The sequence below is a fragment of the Triticum aestivum genome, chromosome 5D, assembly GCF_018294505.1.
Source record: "Triticum aestivum cultivar Chinese Spring chromosome 5D, IWGSC CS RefSeq v2.1, whole genome shotgun sequence".
Classification (NCBI taxonomy): domain Eukaryota; kingdom Viridiplantae; phylum Streptophyta; class Magnoliopsida; order Poales; family Poaceae; genus Triticum; species Triticum aestivum.
The window spans coordinates 261,765,287-261,773,325 of NC_057808.1; positions in this window are offsets into that span (position 1 = coordinate 261,765,287).

Sequence of the window (8,039 nt, forward strand, 5' to 3'; positions counted from 1 at the left end):
GGCGAGGCTCCGGCGGGGGTTGCGGGGTGTGGCGGCGGCTTGGAGAGGAGGGGCCGGGGTCGGCCGTATATAAAGGGGCCCCGGGGGGGTCCGACTTGGGCGAGGGGGCGCTAGGCGGCGGCGATCCGGACTCCTCGCCGGAGTCCGGCGAGAACACGGGCGCAGCGCGAGGTGGCATGGCGCTGGGCCGAAGCCTGGCTCCCAGCTGGGCCGGACGAGTTCGGCGCGAGAGATTTTTTTTAAATAATTCCGACAAAGAAAAATCCTAATAAAAATATAAAAAAATTCTAAAAATGCCAAAAACAATTTTCACCGTCTAAATAAATATTTAGAACAAAGTGAACATTTTCCTAGCCTAAAAATGCAATTTTCAAAAAATGCATATTTTTCTAATTCAAATAAAATACCAAATAAAACATTGTTTTGATTTCAATGTTTTTCCTCCAATATTCCCCTCTTATTTTGGAGAAGTTATCTCCACTCATTTATTTTAATATCAGAAATATTTCGTAGAGAAAATTTATTAAAATCAAAATGATTCTCTTTTCAAATTTGAGGAAATTCAAATATGAAAATAAATGAAATCCCCAACTCTCTCCGTGGGTCCTTGAGTTGCTTAGGATTTCTAGGATCACAAACAAAATGCAAATTGAATATTATATGCATATGATGACCTATGTATAACATCCAAATTGAAAATTGGGATGTTACAAACCTACCCCCCTTAAGATGAATCTCGTCCGCGAGATTCGGGTTGGCTAGAAAATAGGTGTGGGTGGTCTTTCTGTAGGTCTTCCTCTCGTTCCGATGTGTCTTCATCCTCGGTATGGTGGCTCCACTGAACTTTGCAAAACTCGATAACCTTGCTGCACGTAACTCGGCTGGCAAACTCGAGAATCTTGACGGGTTTCTCCTCGTAGGTCAGATCACTATCCAACTGAATTGCTTCTAGGGGCACTGTATCTCTCAGAGGAATATTGGCCATCTCAGCATGGCACTTCTTCAACTGGGAAACCTGAAACACATCATGAACTCCTAACAATCCTTCGGGTAACTCCAACTTGTAGGCCACTTCTCCCATACGCTCCAAAACTCGGTATGGTCCTACAAATCTCGGGGCCAACTTTCCCTTAACTCCAAATCATTTAACTCCTTGCAGAGGTGACACACGAAGATATGCTCTATCTCCGATTTCATAGACTACCTCCTTGCGTTTGGAGTCTGCATAACTTTTCTGCCTGGACTGAGCTACCTTTAGTCTGTCGCGAATCAACTTAACCTTCTCTTCGGACTCCTTGATCAGATCCAGTCCAAACAACTAACGGTCTCCAACTTCATCCCACATTAACGGTGTCCTGCAGCTTCTCCCATACAAAGATTCGAAAGGTGCCATCTTCAAACTAGCTTGATAACTGTTGTTGTATGAGAACTCCGCGTAAGGTAAATTATCATCCCAACTCGATCCATAATCTAATGCACAGGCTCTCAACATGTCTTCCAGAATCTGATTGACTCTCTCGGTCTGTCCATCTGTCTGCGGATGAAAGGCTGTACTAAACTCTAGCCTGGTACCCAAAGTCTGGTGCAGCTGATTCCAAAACTTCGAAGTAAACTGTGTTCCTCTATCTGATACAATGGTCCTCGGAACTCCATGCAGACATACGATCCTGGTCATATATATCTTGGCCAACTTCGCGCTTGTATAGGTGGTTTTCACTGGGATAAAGTGAGCCACTTTGATCAAACGATCCACTATTACCCAGATAGAATCATATCCCGATCAGGTCTTGGGTAATCCGGTGATAAATTCCATGCCAAGCTTGTCCCACTTCCATTCGATTATCGGCATAGGCTGCAGTAATCCTGCTGGCTTCTGATGTTCTGCCTTCACTCTCTGACATACATCACATACGGCTACATACTCGACAATATCCTTCTTCATACCTGTCCACCAGAAACGCTCCTTTAAATCCAAGTACATCTTGGTGTTTCCGGGGTGAATCGAGTATGGTGAGTCATGAGCTTCCTGAAGTATTAACTTCCTGATCTCTCAATTATTGGGTACATAAACGCGGTCCTCAAACCTTTGGCTCATCCTCACGAAAACCTTTGGCTTTTCCTTTGCTCATCTTCTCCTTTATCTCAGCAATCTCCTTATCATCCTTCTGAGCTTCTCGAATCTTTGCTAGTAATGTAGACTGAACTTCCATTGCTGCAATGAAACCTCTTGGAACTATCTCCAAACGAAGTTCCTTGAGATCGTCAACTAACTCCTGCGGTAATCCTCCGCTTACGAGGGTATTGACATAACTCTTCCGACTCACAGCGTCTGCTACAACATTGGCCTTTCCTGGATGATAATGCAGCTTCATATCATAATCCTTTATAAGCTCCAACCATCTCCTCTGCCTGAGATTCAGCTCCTTCTGAGTGAAAATGTACTTCAAACTCTTATGATCCGTATACACATCACAACGGTTTCCAATAAGAAAATGTCTCCAGGTCTTAAGCGCATGCACTACGGCTGCTAACTCCAAATGATGCGTGGCATAATTCAACTCATGCGGTTGAAGCTAACATGAGGCATATGAGACAACTCTTCCGTCTTGCATAAGTACACCTCCAAGTCCTAAGCGAGAAGCATCGCAATACACTTGGAAATCCTTGCGTATATCCGGCAAAATCGGCACTGGGGCTGTAACCAAACGTTTCTTCAACTCCTGAAAACTGGCCTCACATTCTTCGGTCCACTTAAACTTGGTGTCCTCCGTCATGGGCTTCGCAAATCTTGGAAAAATTCTCAATGAATCTCCGATAATCCTGCGAGTCTAAGAAAACTACGGATCTCTCCTACTAAGGTGGGTGCCAACCACTCAGTGATAGACTGAACCTTGGAAGGGTCTACTGCTATACCTTCTCCTGATATAACATGTCCAAGAAATCCAACTTCCCTCAACCAAAACTCGCATTTGCTGAACTTTGCATATAGCTGATGTTCTCTGAGCTTCTTGAGAACTAAACGCAAATGCTCCTTGTGCTCCTCTTCATTCTTCGAGTATACCAAAATATCATCAATGAACACCACCACAAACTTATCCAGGAACTCCATGAACACCTTATTCATCATACTCATGAAATAGGCAGGGGCATTAGTCAACCCTAAAGACATAACCGTGTACTCATATAACCCGTACCTTGTGGTAAAAGCTGTCTTAGGTATATCCTGTTCTCGAATCTTCAGCTGGTGGTATCCTGATCACAGATCGATCTTGGAAAATACTTTAGCTCCTTGCAGCTGGTCAAACAAATCATTGATCATCGGTAGTAGGTACTTGTTCTTGATCATCACTTCATTCAATGCATGATAATCAACAACCATTCTCAAAGATCCATCCTTCTTCTCAACCCAGAGCGCTGGGGCTCCCCACGGTGACGAGCTTGGTCGAATGTAACCTTTCTCCTATAACTCCTTAATCTCCTTCTTAATCTCCTCTAGATCATTTGCGGGCATCCGGTTGGTCTCTTTGATATTGGTCCGGTGCTTGGCAACAGCTCTATCAAAAACCCAATGTCTCGATCCGGCGGCATGCCTGGTAGTTCCTATGGAAATACATCCGGGTACTCCTTCACTACAGGCACTTCCTCCTGAACAACTCCTGAGAGGGAATTTACTTGGGTCCTCTTCGGCGCATGCCTAGATACATACTTAATCCTTCTTCCCTTAGGGGTGGTGAGCAGAATTGACTTACTAGCACAATCAATGTTTCCTCCATACTTCGATAGCCAATCCATGCCTAGTATTATGTCCAATCCTTGTGACTCCAAAATTATTAGGTTTGAGGGGAAAATATGGCTACCAATGGTTAAGGGTAACCAATCGCACCATCGGCTGGCCATATACTCTGCTCCTGGCGAGCTTACTAACATGGTTAACCTAAGGGCTAAGGTGGGTAACTTAAACTTGTCCACGAATCCCCTTGATATGTATGAATGCGATGCACCAGTATCAAAAAGACTGATCTTCAACCTCCTCCACGTTGATGTGGTTCACCTGACCTCTGGTGAAGGGATTGGGCTTCTTCCCAGAGTTTGCATGCCATTGCCATTCTTCGACTCAGAACAATCGTTGGTGTAGTGCCTAATCTTCCCGCACTTGTAACAGGTGACATGACTCAGGTCCTTCTTAGCGGGTGTTGCTAGGTTGGAACGGTTCTGGTTGCTGCTTGCTGCATTCCCATTTCCATTCTTGGGGCCACTATGGTTATGCAAACTTCCTCCATTGTGGGTGTGGCCTCCATGGTTATGGGTATATCCTCCCGAGTTCGGGGTAAAACAAGGTCTCGGCTGAGCTCCTGAATTGTATTTCCCTTGTCCATACTTCCTTTTGCAGCTCTCTATCTGCTGCTGCTTCCCTTCAATCATAAGAGCCCTATCTACCAACTCCTGGTAGTTAGCAAATGTTGCTACCATCAACTACATACTCATCTCATCATTCAGCCCTTCCATAAACTTCTCCTGCTTCGCGGCATCTGTGGCCACATCATCCGGGGCATAACGAGCTAATTTGCTGAACTCATCCATGTACTGCCCCACAGTACGATTTCCCTGGGGTAAGTTGCGAAACTCACGCTACTTCATGCTCATAGCTCCAGTTGAAACATGGGCTGTGCGGAACGCTTGCTGAAACTGATCCCAAGTAACATTGGCTATGGGAAATGTGGTTGTGTAATTCTCCCACCATGAGGCTGCGGGTCCATCCAATTGGTGTGCGGCAAACCGCACCTTCTCAACATCTATGCAACCTGCGGTGGTCAACTCCCTTCCAATCCTGCGTAGCCAGTCATCAGCAACAATCGGCTCGGTGCTGCTGGAAAACACCGGCGGATTCAACCTCAGAAAACGGTCTAAGTTGTCAACTGGAGGTGGTGGCGGTGGGTTGTTGTTGTTGTTGCCTTGGTTCTGAACTAGTAGCTGCATCAAGGCATTCTGTTGTTGGATAAACTGAGTGAGCTCCGGTGGGAAGACAAATCCGGTGTCACATCTCGGAGGCATCTGATGGGTTTAGAGGGAAGAGATTTAGAATAGAATGAGGTCTAAAGAGAATACACTACCCATATGCACATGAGACAAACACTATCATATCACACCACTCAATTCAAACAAGGGCATACAAACGATCTAGCTACCGTTACAAAATACTCGGACTACTACTATATACATGGGAGAATACTACTGATAATATGGTGGTCAACTAGAAATTTTGATCAGTGGAAGACTCCATGATATCCGCTCCAGCTTCATCTTTGTAATCATCATCTCTACTGTCGGGGTCGGAGTCGGTGTCGTCGATGATGATGTAATCCTCGAGATGGTCGTCATCTCCTCCTGGCGCGGGGTCTCCCATGAATACTCCTAGCTTCTTCATCAGCTTTCATTCTTCTCTAGTAACACTTCGATTTCGTCCTCATAACCATCGCGTGGAGACTTGTGTTCCTCTTCAAGCTCCATGTTCCTGGTCATCACCTTCTTCAGATCTATCATGCTTGCGCACATTTTGTTCTCCTGGCAGCGAATGTGCTGGTTTAACTCCTGGATGAAAGCTGCAATGGACCTGTCCCTCCTGGTACTAATCATCTCCCATTGCTCATCTCGGCGCCCACATATCCGGTAGATGGTGTCCTTAAGATCCTTGTGATAAACTTCGTCGATGCGTCCCATGGCGATGTGAGATGCCATGCTCTTTCCTAGACTTCGGGTTGATGCATCAAAGGAAAACTCTATGGGCTTAGTAACTAGTGCGAATGTCCTTCCTGGAACATGAACTCGTATCATCCAACGCTCCTCTTCTGGTAAAGTGGCGGTGTAGATCCTGGTGAAGCTTGGTATTCCGATGTTCAGGTACCTATTGACTTCCTTCAAGTGTCGTCCAAAAGGTGTGTCTTCATCCGGTTGAGCAAACTTGTTCCTTGGGTCCGCCATCTATAGAGTGGAAAATGGAGAGGAGTCAGAAATGAGTAGAGAAGAGTGACCTATGGCTTATCTTAGTGGTCGCGTCCTACAGTCGGCGTGTGCTCTGATACTATCTTGTAGCGATCCGACCTCAAACGGTCAAATCTCTATGCATAAGTGTCATCCCTGGATCGTTAATGCTGACACACACAGTACTTGAAGGATTTATAACAGAGTGCAATCACACACTTATTACATCGAATGTCTCAAAAGAGAACTATTACAATAATATGGCTTAAGGCCATCTAAATAAGATAACTGCGGAAGCATCGAAGGTAAATGAGTCCATCAACTCCAACGGCATAGCTGAGTGCACGACAACGACCTAGCACGCCTTACTCTTCGTCTGTAAAGTCTGCAACATAATACGTTGCAGCCCGAAAACGGGTCAGCACATGGAATATGCTGGCAAAATAACATTGTAGAGCAATTAACAAGATAAATGCTAACACTACATGCATATATGGCTGGTGGAGGCTCTATGGTTAATATGTTTTTGCGAAAAGCCAATTTTTCCCTACTACAAAGGAATATATTTTATTTAACTACAAAGTTGGTTAAAAACATTGAGAATGGAAACCCCATCTCAATCCCAATTAAACAGTAATTAACAACCCAACAAAATTAATTTAGAGTGTTGAGATCACATCAATGCTTCAAGAACCAGATACTCAAGATGTGCATAACCGGAGACACGGCTAACCATGATTAGTTTGTACACTCTACAGAGGTTTGTGCACGTTTCCCCACAGGACTCGATCTCCTCCGTTGATTTCTCACACTACATGGTGTTTGAGAAACGGATGACCGAGACACAGTCTTTCAGAAGCATTAACTCTTTCGACGGGTAAACCATACCATCTACATCCCCTACATCTGCTAGTTTACCACTGAAAGAGGTCACACAACATACTCAACTATGCCAGAGCCCATAACGGCTTGTGGCTGCACACATAAGTTTCTAGCATGAATAATCTTATGATCCCTTTGAGCCTGGGTGGCGAACCATAGGATGATCACACGGATTCCCCAGGATCTCCTTGGACAACACTGGATTCCCCAGGTACCCACAAACAATCCACCCAGATGTGTGTTAAAGTAGCCACCTTAAAATAAACCCTTAGTTCATAATGATCTCACATCTGTCATGAATCACTCAACCAAACCACGTCTACGAGCATAGCATAGCAGTATAAGCATAACGTAGAAGTAACTCCCAGGGTTTGAATAAAGGACAATAGGTTCTACCTCATCATCTACTTCCCAAATACCCACATGTTATCAATCCTACTCATGCAATGTTTGAGGGTTGAAACTAATGCATAAAAACTGGGTAATAAAGGGATATGATCAAAGTGTTACTTGCCTTGCTGACGATCTGGAAACCCATGTGACGCGTAGTAGCACGCTTCGCACTCCGGAAATTCTATCGCAAACAAACGATAACATACATAAGCACTCAAGCATAGATGCAAGGGTAAAACCCGGATGAGAAGGTCAAAACTGAAGGTTCAACTGAAGACCTTCGATTTGCAAAAAGAATGAATCAAATCGGAGCTACGAAACTCAATCTACGATCAAAAGAAATTCCAAATCAAATCAGCTTGAAACCAAATTTTTATTTGTCAAAAACATGTTCAGGTTGGTTAACTAGAAAGAGGGGTTCAAGGCGAAGATTTTGGCATTGGTTTCACTGGATTTGGACGAGCGGTTGAAAAGTTGCGAGCGTTTGAAGATCAGGGGCTAATCTGTGATAAAATAATCACAAATAGGTCCCTGGCAGAAAAGAAAAGAAAAGACTAACGAACGAACGTTCGTTATCAGAGACGAACGATCGAACGCGTTCGCAAATAGAAGCGTTCGAGCGAACGTCCGCTAAATAGATTCGATCGGAGAAAACCGGGAAACCCGAGAAAACCCTAACCCTAATATAAAAACCGATCTAGACAGAAAACCAGAAAAAAACGAACGAACCGGCGAACCGAGCGGTTTCTATATCGGTCAACGGGCGGCGGTGAACGGCGGCGGCG